We start from the raw sequence: 10,208 nt of genomic DNA, 5'->3' as shown, positions 1-10,208 counted from the left end.
TTCAAGGACTTAGCCCCAACAGAAATTATGTAAAATATCTCATTACTATTTTTATTACATATTGAAAGAGTATTTGGACATACTAGGCTAAATACAAAAATATTATTAAAGTTAATTCCACCAATCTACTCTTTATTATTTTATTTTATTTTATTTTATTTTATTTTATTTTAGTAGACTGCACATCCAAAGTGGGGCTGAGATCAAGAATCACAGGCATGGGGCATCTGGGTGCCTCAGTTGGATAAGTGTGTAGCTTTGGCTCAGGTCAGGATCTCATGGTTCATGGGTTTGAGCCCCTTGTTGAGCTCTGTGCTGACAGCTCAGAATTGGAGGCTGCTTTGGATTCTGTATCTCTCTCTCTTTCTCTCAAGAATAATTAATCTTAATGTTAATGTTTATTTATTCTAAATAAAGAGGGACAGAGAATGAGTCGGGGAAGGGCAGAGAGAGAGGGAGACACAGAATCCAAAGCAGGCTCCAGGCTCTGAGCTGTCAGCACAGAGCTCCACAGAGCCCGACGTGGAGCTCGAACCCAGGAACCGCGAGATCAAGAGCTGAGCCGAAGTTGTACGGTCAATGAACTGAGCGACCCAGGTGCCCCTCAAAAATAAATGAACTTTAAAAAGAAAAAAATTGCAGGCTCTACCAACTGAGCCCGCCAGACACTCTCTTGATAAAGAGGTTTTTAATGGTTACTACCAGAGAAGCTTAAGTCATACACTGGCTCACAGTCCATTTCTTACTGAGAATCAGGCTGCAGTGTTTTGGGAAGGACCTATTCTTCCATCAAAGGCTCAAATGTAATTTATCTTATTGGAATCTCAAAAGACACTAATGCTGGATCCAGTCCAAGGCTCCAATCCATTCAGTGTTTAGTTGTTGCAAAAGGCTGGTAAGCTTCTGCGGTGTTTTTGTTCTGCTGTAGTATGATTAACCTGAGAGTAGTTTGTGAAGGACAGACAGGGTGAATGCTTACAAGGTTTCCTCTTCTTTGTTAATTTTCAAAAGAACACGTTGATGCCTTAGCACCTTTCGGTGGTGGTCAACTCTTCTTTTTAGAACCACTATGACCTCATGGACTTTTAAACAGGTTTAATGGGAAACAGTTACTGTCCCTTCCTGATGTTTCAGGGTATCTGCTGTTTGGATAACTGGTGCCTTACAGTGACACAGAAAGGTCACAATGGATCCTTAGAAAGAGGTATGGGGTAGCAGAGGTGGGATGTGCTGAACCTGCCTGGCAGGCTGGGAAGTTAAGGGAGGTGTCCTAGAAGAGGGACCTGAACTGAGTTGTAAATAATCTTCTCCACTGGATAAAGGACAAAGTCCTGCCAGCATGAGGAGACAGCCAGATCAAAGCCCAGAGGCAAGCAGCAGCCTATTTCACAATAACAGCAGTTCTGGGTTGTATCCACCCCAAGAGGGGGGCTGGCCAACAACCAGAGGGAGGAGGGAGATAGAAAGAGGAGGGAGAAGGTTTTAAACCAGAATGACACATTGGCCTTGTGAGTAAGAACGCCCTCTGGACGCCACATGGAGAATGGCAGGGAAGGAAAAAGCCCTGAGACCAGGGAGAAAGCTCAACTCATAAGGTTTCTTGGGGTCATACATTTATAAGTTAGACTCTTCCAAATCAGAAGGAGAAATCACAGTGTTGGGGTTTATTATCCAGCTACACGGGAGGAGGAATGCACAGGAGAGCTCAGTAAGGTTGAAAACAGAATAGACCCTTAAGGAGAGTCTAGTGATCCATGTTCCTCTGTGCACTTGATCCCCACTCATCCCCAAGGAAAGATCCCAGGCGAATGCTCAACATTTGCCCTGAACATAATTAGCACAAGAGACCACCTCTGGGTGATGCAGTCCCCAGGCACAAGCACAGAACATTTTTTAGTGACCCTTTATTAATATTATTTTGTGTGTGTGTGCAGGCCTTGAACTCACAACCCTGAGATGAAGACAACAGCTGAGATCAAGAGTCGGACATCCAACCACCCGAGCCACCGAGGCACCTCTGTGTGAAAATTTGAAAGGTACCGGTTGTGGGTTGAATTGTGTCCCCTGCCTCACAAACATATATGGAGTCCTAAGGCCTCCTACCCTTGTAAGGTACCTTATTTGAAAATACGTTCTTTGCAGACATTACCATATTAAGCTGAGGTTAACCTAAGGGTAGGCCCTTGTCAAGTATGACTGGTGTTCTATAAAAAGACGGAACTTTGGACACGACACAGAGGGGGAAGGCCGTGTGACAACAGAAGCAGAGGCGGGGTGATGTAGCAGCAGCTGAGGGTTGATGCACCACCAGGGGCTGGAAGAGGAGAGGGAGGGTTTCTCCTCTACCTGTGTCAGAGGGTTCAGACCCTGCTCACACCTTGATTTTGCCCTCTGGAACAGTGAGACAATGAAGTTGTTGTTTCTAATCACCAAGCGAGTGGTAAGGTGTTACAGTAGCCCCAGAAAACCAGTACAGCTCCCTTCCTTCCCATGATCCATGCAGTGCCCCGCTCTGGTTCTTGAAGGGACCCTCAAGCCCTCCCGACCTCCGCTGGGCTTGCTGGTGCTGGGCACAACCTGCAAAGCAGGTGGCTGGGTCCCTCTACAGCAGGTGTCCTGGACTAGGTTGCTTCATGTGTTCAGCAATCCTCACCCGCAAGGCGTGGGGATCACTGTAACACACTCAAAATGAAAAATTGAACAAGACACACTTCCTGCCCTTAACATTAGCATTCAGTACCTTGAGATGAAAGATCAGGAACGTGCCCTATGTTGGGGCAGCACAACTACAGTCCACCTAAAGTGATGGTGCCCCTAATGTGATCAAGTAGTGCAACAATGTAATGTAACGTAATGTAATGTAACATAAGGTAACAATGTGATCACGTACTGCAACAATGTAATGGAACATAACAGTGATGTACCATAAGGTAACATATTGCAATGTAATACTTGTGTGGGGGTTTGGTCAGGAGAAGCTCTTGTGTGAAGAGAATTGTGGCAATAGCTGATGTTTGTTGAGCAGCCTGCCAGGTGCCACGTGAAGCCCTTTCCATGCGTAGCTCATCTGGAGCTCAGTGTGACCCTGTGGTGCAGACGACAGGATCAGAGGGGGTATGTGAGCCACCAATACTTGCACGTGGTAAGTGCTGAACACCAGGAGGTGGAGCTATGACTTGATGGTAGGGGTCCCGTCTACTCCCCAGACAGGAAGGAGAGCCAGGTCAGGCCCCGTTAGGAAGCTGGGCTGGGCTCTATTTGAGGGGAACCTCGAAAGCTGAGCTCAGGAGTTTTGCACTTTCTGACAACAAAGGTCCAAAGGCAGTAAGGATCCAACAGGGAGAATTCCGTGATGAAAACAGCATTTTAGGAAGAGCATCTTGACAGCAGGAGAAGGTGTTGGATGGGAGACAAGAGGCAAGACCCCTGAGGGCTGAGGAGAGGTCCCAGCAGGAGTCCATGGAGGGAGGGGGCCACTGAGGGGAAGGAGACACCAAAACCCGATTAGCAGGAAGACACAAGAGGCCAGGAATTTAGAGTGGGCTTCTGGAAGGTGGGGAGAGAGGAAGAAGGTAAAGGTATTTGCCGCCCCCCCACATGTAACTGGGAGAATGATAATCCAGTAGCACCAGGTGGTTCAGGACACGGAGCTCAATGAACATGCAGTGTAGAGAGCTTGGCTTTTCAGGGCCAGAGAGAAACAAGCAGCTGGGAGGATCCCCAGTGGCTGGAGCTCGGGAGAAAAGATGAGCAGAAGAGCCGGAGATAAGCTCATTCCTGAGAGGTGATGGCCAGAGTCCCAAATCACATTAGGGTCTGCATAGGGGGCGGCTGAATGGGCACTGGGCACAGGGCTCAAGTCAGACCCTAGCCCGGTTAACACTGTCTGGGTCGGGAGCTTCCAAAACAGCTGAGCAAGGGCCTAACCTCCTCCAGCCTGCTCTTCTTTCTCCAGAAAGGTTTCCAGATGTTTCCTCCTGGCTCCACTGGGATGAGCAGGCACCACCCGGGAGAAACCCAGGGGTAGAGAATGCTGCGAAGCTGGTGGGTGACAGTTTTCCTCAATGCAAACAAAAATTCGTCTGTGCGGCTGTCCCTGGATATGGTGTGTCCATCTCATCCACTTCCAGAAAACCCTTGTGTCTGCTAAGTCGGTGACAGTTGGAGCTGTGACCCCGTGACTTCTAAACTTGTCTGCGTTGTGTTTCAATGAAAAACATTTTAAGCCCTATGAGTCTGCAGTAGGTAGTCCCAGAGGAATCTAAAACAAGATGGTCCTGAGAATCTGTGAGAGGCCCCCAGGAGGAAAAGGAATCAGTCACAGCAGCTAGTGAAGGAGGGAGAAGAAAAGAGGTCAGCCCCAACCTTTCTACTTGGCCGTGCCAGGCTGGGCTGCCCCTCCTGGCCTAGCAAGCAGCCAGCTTGCCGCCCTTGCTGGAGGGCAGTAATTTTCGACCCTTGGTAAAGGTCAGTGTACAGATTATTACCCGAGCAACAGGTCTCTGTACAAACTTTTTAAGTGACATATTTATGTATTTTGTGAAAGGCAGAGAGTGCATGAACAGGGAAGGAGCAGATAGAGGGAGAGACCGAGGCAGGCTCTGTGCTGTATGTGAATTCAGAGCCCAATGCAGGGGTAGAACCCATGAAACTGCGAGATCATTTCCTGAGCTGAAATCAAGTAGTCAGACGTTGAACTGACTGAGCCACCCAGGTGCCCCTCTATGTACCAACTAAAAGTGAATGAAGTTTTCACCTGAGAAGAACCCAGATAAGTCACAGGACTGCCCAGGTTTTCATCCAGGAACAAGAAAAATTCTTCCAGAATATACTGTATAGGACAGTGGGAGGCAAGTATCGTGCATCCAATGAGATTTCAACAAGGTATTTTTACGTCTTGGATTCAGCCTTGGGTACAGACTGGGCACAGCCAGTAAGTACTTGAGACTGATGTAGGCAGATGAAACAATGACCCCATGAGGTCCCCCTAGTTTCTTTGGTCGTTGGCTCTGGTTGGACTGATGCCATGCTCACATGGGTATTACACTATTTTGGCAACCTGTGTTCTAAGCCCTTAAATATTTTTTTAAAGTTTATTTACATCAAGAGAGACAGAGATAGCACAAGCCTGGGAGGGGATAAGGGAGAGCAGGGAGGATCCCAAGCTGTCAGTGCAGAGTAAGTCACGGGGCTCGAACTCATAAAACTTCAACATTAAATCTTTGATCTTCTCCAGAGTTTGTGCTTGTTGAGCAGACGGGATCCTGATGGCCTATTACTGGGCCTGCAGTCGGGCTCTGTGCTGGTCGGATAGGTCCTCGGTTCCCCTCAGCTCCCAGCTACAAGGAACATGAAGGACAGAGGGAGGCCGCGGAAGCGAGCTGCATACTAACGCTGCCTTTCTTACAACCAGAGATCGTGTCCCTCCCCATGAAGCCAGATGCCCTGGGCCGAGCTCAGTGTTGCCTGTGCTCCTGCACCAGGCATCCTGTCTTCCGCAGCCCACCCTGCAACACCTCCCCCTCCACAGAGCCCCCCTCCCCAGCTCAATCCTGAGGCCCTGCAGCTCTCAGTGAAGCAGACGCCTTCATTCGCAGAGGGAGAAAGGGCTCAGCAAAGGAAAGAGGCCTATGTGAGCTCCTGCAGCAGAATTGAGTCTTGCTGGGAGGAGAATTCAGGGTTCTGGCCCCCAGTTTGAAGCAGCAGCTGCAGGGATGCCTGGGTGGCTCATGGGTTAAGGGTCAGACTTCAGGTCAGGACCTGATCTCACGGTTAGTGGATTCGTGTCAGGCTCTGTGCTGACAGCTCGGTGCCTGGAGCCTGTTTCGGATTCTGAGTCTCCCCTTCCCTCTCTGCCCCTCATTTGTTCACATGTTTTCTCTGTCTCTCAAAATGGATGTTAAAAAGAAAAAAGTACTAAAGCAGCTCCATGGTACGTGAGATGGGGGCAGGTTACCCACCGAGGAGCAAGTGAGCTCTCAGCCATCTGGTTCTAGAAAGCAGTGGTGGGAGAGAAGGAGCTTTTATTGAGGCAGTACAGTCATCCTTAGGGGGAGGCCCCAGTGTCCTGGGGCTCTGGGGGTGGGGGGGACTCCAGGCTGGGGGCGGATGGCCAGGCCATGGCTACATAAAGGTGAGGTGAGTTGAGGCAGGGACCCCACAGCTTTCCTTGTGCTCCTCAAACAGCTTCTCCAGAGCCTGCATGTAGAGCGTGTGATAGTGGTCCACCTCCTCCTCGCTGGGGTGGAGGCTCTGGGGCACCGGAATGGGGCGGCCCACTGCAGGGAGAGGGGGGACACAGGTGAGGTCGGGGTGGGGGGGCCTCTGCCTTCCTGCCCCAGAGACGGGCACTCACCCACGGTGGTGATGGGCCTGGCAAAGGGCAGCAGGCCCCAGGAGTCGGCTGAGAAGAGTCCGCGGCCCCAGAATATGCAGGGACTGTAGCCTGTGAGTTTCTTGAAGGTCATCTGGCACAGGTATTGCCAGGTGTTGGGGGCAAAAAACTTTAAATGGAAGATGTCGTTCTCTCCAAATGAGTACACGGGTACCAGGGAGGCACTGGGCAGGGACAGGGAGAGAGAGGAGGGGTGTTCAGGCCAGTGGCTCTCAGGGCACCCCAAGATGCAACCGCAGAACCCTCCCCACACCTGCCTCCACTTCTCAAGGTTTTTCATTCATATGACAAAGAAAGATCTGCAAGAAGGGACTCATAATTCTTGAGAATTGATTGCATACCGGGCCTTCATCGCCATCTGATCCTTGAAGCACATGGCGGTTAGAGCACCCTGACACCCACCCTGGTGCAGACACAATCCCTTGGAAGGCTCCCAAAAAATTTAACTCCTAGCAGTATGTCCAGTAACAGGGACAGTTGATTAAGCAATATTTGTATCTATTCTTTATACTGTATTTTTACCATATAACAAGTAGAGAAAGTGCTGTTAAGGCTCTCCTGGGTGGGTCAGTGTGTTAAGCATCCAACTTCGGCTCAGGTCATGATCTCATTGTGTGTGAGTTCAAGCCCTGCATCGGGCTCACAGCACAGAGCCTGCCTCAGATCCTTTGTCCACCTCCATCTCTGCCCCCCCGCTGCTCTCACTCTCAGAATAAATAAACTTAAAACAATGTTCTAAAATATCCATGTATAGGGGACCCATGCAGTTCAAACCTGTGCTGTTCAAGAATCAACTGTATACACTTCCTCATCTAGTCGTTGTAACTACAATATCGTTGCATACTTAGGCTATGAGTCTGTTTTGCAAGTAAATCCACATGTCTGAAGTCTTGCCTTTGAGGTAGTGTCAGAAAGAGATTTGAACCCAGGGCTTTTGAGCACAAGGTCCTGCTACGCAAGCTATGATGCTTCTTTTTTCAGAGAGGGAAGACTGGACGAGAAACTGGGAATGAAACTTGAAGCAGAGAACAGCCGCAGATGCTGACATGAGAGGGGGCTCCTGGGAGCCCCGGTGTGTTGAGCATCTGACATCAGCTCAGGTCATGATTTGGAGGCTTGTGAGTTTGAGCCCTGTATTGGGCTCTGTGCTGACAGCGCGGAGCCTGGAGCCTGCTTCAGATTCTGTGTCTCCATCTCTCCTCCCCCATTCACACTCAGTCTCTGTCTCTCTCTCAAAAAGAAATAAACATTAAAAGAACAAAGTGCTGGCATGAGAGCCGTGAAGGTGCAAGGCGCAGGGCTGGCTCTGGAGACACAGAACCACAACCACAGGGACCTGGCCATGTAGGGACTGAGAGTGTGGGCCCCAGATGCAATGCACACCTCTGACCATCAGCAGCACCCCCAGCTGGGCACCTGCACCCACTCACCCGTGCCTCAGTGCCAGGCGCACAAAGCCTTTGCGATTCTGCAGAACGAGGTGATGTTCTCCTGGGATTGCATACAGGGCTTCCTGGGCCCCCCCAACCACAATGACCACAGCCTGCCCACTCGAGGGCTGAGAGAGAACAAAGTCCAGGCTCCTCCGGTTCACAGAACATCCTCCTGCATGCATGAGGAGGTGGGGAGCGATCACTATCACCATCCACTGCTGGTCTGCCTAGCTACTCAACCACCCCTTCTGCATGTGCCCCACACCCCATTACATACAAACTTGTTGCCCCATGTGACTTATAGTGCCTCTCTCAGCAGGGGCACAGGACACTTGCACCAAAGCTATCACTGATGCCCACCATGAACTCAACTGACATTCAGGCCAGGTCCTCGTGTCTGGTGGGCAAGTGGCAGTCTGACTGGGATGGGGGAGGGGTGCCTCACCTAAGGACATGAAATAGTCTCGAAAGACTGGGAAGTTGAAGAGAGTCTGCATCCCTGTCATCATGACCCGAATCCCAGGGAAGTGCTTGGAGAAGTCGTTGGCCTCGGTGCAGATATTACATATAGTTCCCATGCTGATGATCCCATGTGGGTGAGAAGCCAATACATATTTCCGGTCAGGGGGCAGCTCTGCTGTTTTCACCAGCTTGGGGACATCGGGCAGGATGAGAAGAAAGCAATGTGGAAAGCAAAATATGAGATGAAAAGAGTTGCCCTCCACCCCACAGACTTCAGAGTTCAAGGTCATCCCTGAGTCAACAGCAGGGGTGGGGGCTACTCTGGAATACAACTCGGCCCCCCCTCACTCTCCCTGGCCCCATTGTTTGAGTTTAGAATGCCAAGGGTGGATAGGCAGGGGTGAGTAAGTCTGGGAGTTGGGGGTGAGGGAGGAGGCAGAGAGTCCTTGTGGATGGTGACCTGTCACCTTGATCGGATAGTAATCCCTTAGCTGTTTCCAAATACTCCAGTTCCTCATGAACTCCAAGCGCCTTCCACCTTGGGGCAGAGAGATGGGTGGAAGATTCTGGGGCACTCAGCCACCTTTTCTGCTCCCCGGGTGCCAGTCCGAGCATGCTCACCTTGGTTGGGAGTGTCCCAGTCCAGGAAGAACCACGCGAAGTAGAGAACAGAGAGAGACCAGAGTGGCGTGAAGAGGAGAAAGAGGAGGAGAATGGAGAAGAAGGGGCCTGGATGAAGGACAAAAAAGAGAAGCATTTAGGTATTGATGCTGGGTGGTCCAGTCCAGCTGCTCCTCTCCTTCCTGCTCATAGATGGGGAGGGTGCACCCAGCCACCTCTGGCCCTCTCCTGCTCCCTTTGCAAGAGGTGGCTCTAGCCTCTCTGCCCGACTCCCTGCTAACCTTGGGGACCCCAGGCCACCAGACCTCTCACCCATGAAGAGGAAAGAGAGCACCTATTGTTAGGCTCCTATTATTTCCAGCCATTGTTTCTGCCGTGTTTCCATGGCGGAGGCAAGCGGCAGGGCTGTGGGAGACTCCTGTCCAGTAGAGCTCCTCTGCCAGCAGGGGTCCTGGAGCCTGAGCACAAACCAGGAAGGTTTGGGCACCCACAGGATGGTTGGTTTTCTCACCAGAAGGGCCCAGCCTTCGGAGCCTAGCGGAACGTTGGAGTGTTGTGTGCCTGTGTGGAGTGGATGGGGAGATCTTGCACTTGGAGCGCCAGAGTCTAGAATGAATTTTGAACTGCCAGCTTCAGTAGTTAGGTTAGGACTGGAATCTGGGCGGAGTTGGGAGGGGACAGGAAGTGTGCCAAGGAGGTGGGACAGTGATTGTGGAAAGGAGTCTCCAAAGAAGCTAGGGGACCCATGAACTGGGTTCCCGCTGCCGGCTGGCAGTGCCAGAAGCCAAGCTGAGGCCATATGATCCCCAAGTGAGCGTCCGGCGCACTGGTCTCCAGGAGTGTGGAGAAGCCCCGCGCAGGAACATGCACAAACTGCAGCCCTGTTCCCCGGTTTAATTTCCGTCCCCGCGCAGAGTTTCTTCTGGGACCGGGAGGGTCGGAGAGGCGTGCCTAGGTGCGGGCGAGGTGCAGGTGGGCCTTTTGCCTTGGCATGCCTTGCCCTCCTCAGAATGCTGAGGGAGCCTCTACTCTTAAGCACATGCTGTGCTACCACCTGCGCCCTAATAGGCCGTGACCTTCTGGGCACCTGGATCGGGGGAGGGGTGGGGGGTGCTGCGAGAAGAAGGGGAGGTGAGATGGGCGGTTGCTGAGCTCCTCAGCCCATCCCGTTCCCGCCCACCAGCTTCATGGTCCAGGACAGAGTTCAAGGCGCCTGCGGTTGCTAAAAGCCAGCCTGAAGTATAGGGGTCGGGGATGTGGCTAGCGTGGACAATGCCAGGCCCACCACCAGGTACAGT

The 10,208-nt window shown here is 51.4% G+C and overlaps 1 pseudogene; it reads right to left on the bottom strand.

Annotated features, from left to right (window-relative positions):
• Window positions 1-6,123: 6,123 nt before the first annotated feature.
• On the bottom strand, window positions 6,124-9,295 carry LOC120239332 (annotated as a pseudogene).
• Window positions 9,296-10,208: the final 913 nt, after the last annotated feature.

This window comes from Hyaena hyaena, unplaced genomic scaffold (assembly GCF_003009895.1).
Source record: "Hyaena hyaena isolate Hyena2069 unplaced genomic scaffold, ASM300989v1 scaffold_228, whole genome shotgun sequence".
Classification (NCBI taxonomy): Eukaryota; Metazoa; Chordata; class Mammalia; order Carnivora; family Hyaenidae; genus Hyaena; species Hyaena hyaena.
This window is presented reverse-complemented; position numbering and strand designations above follow the sequence as displayed.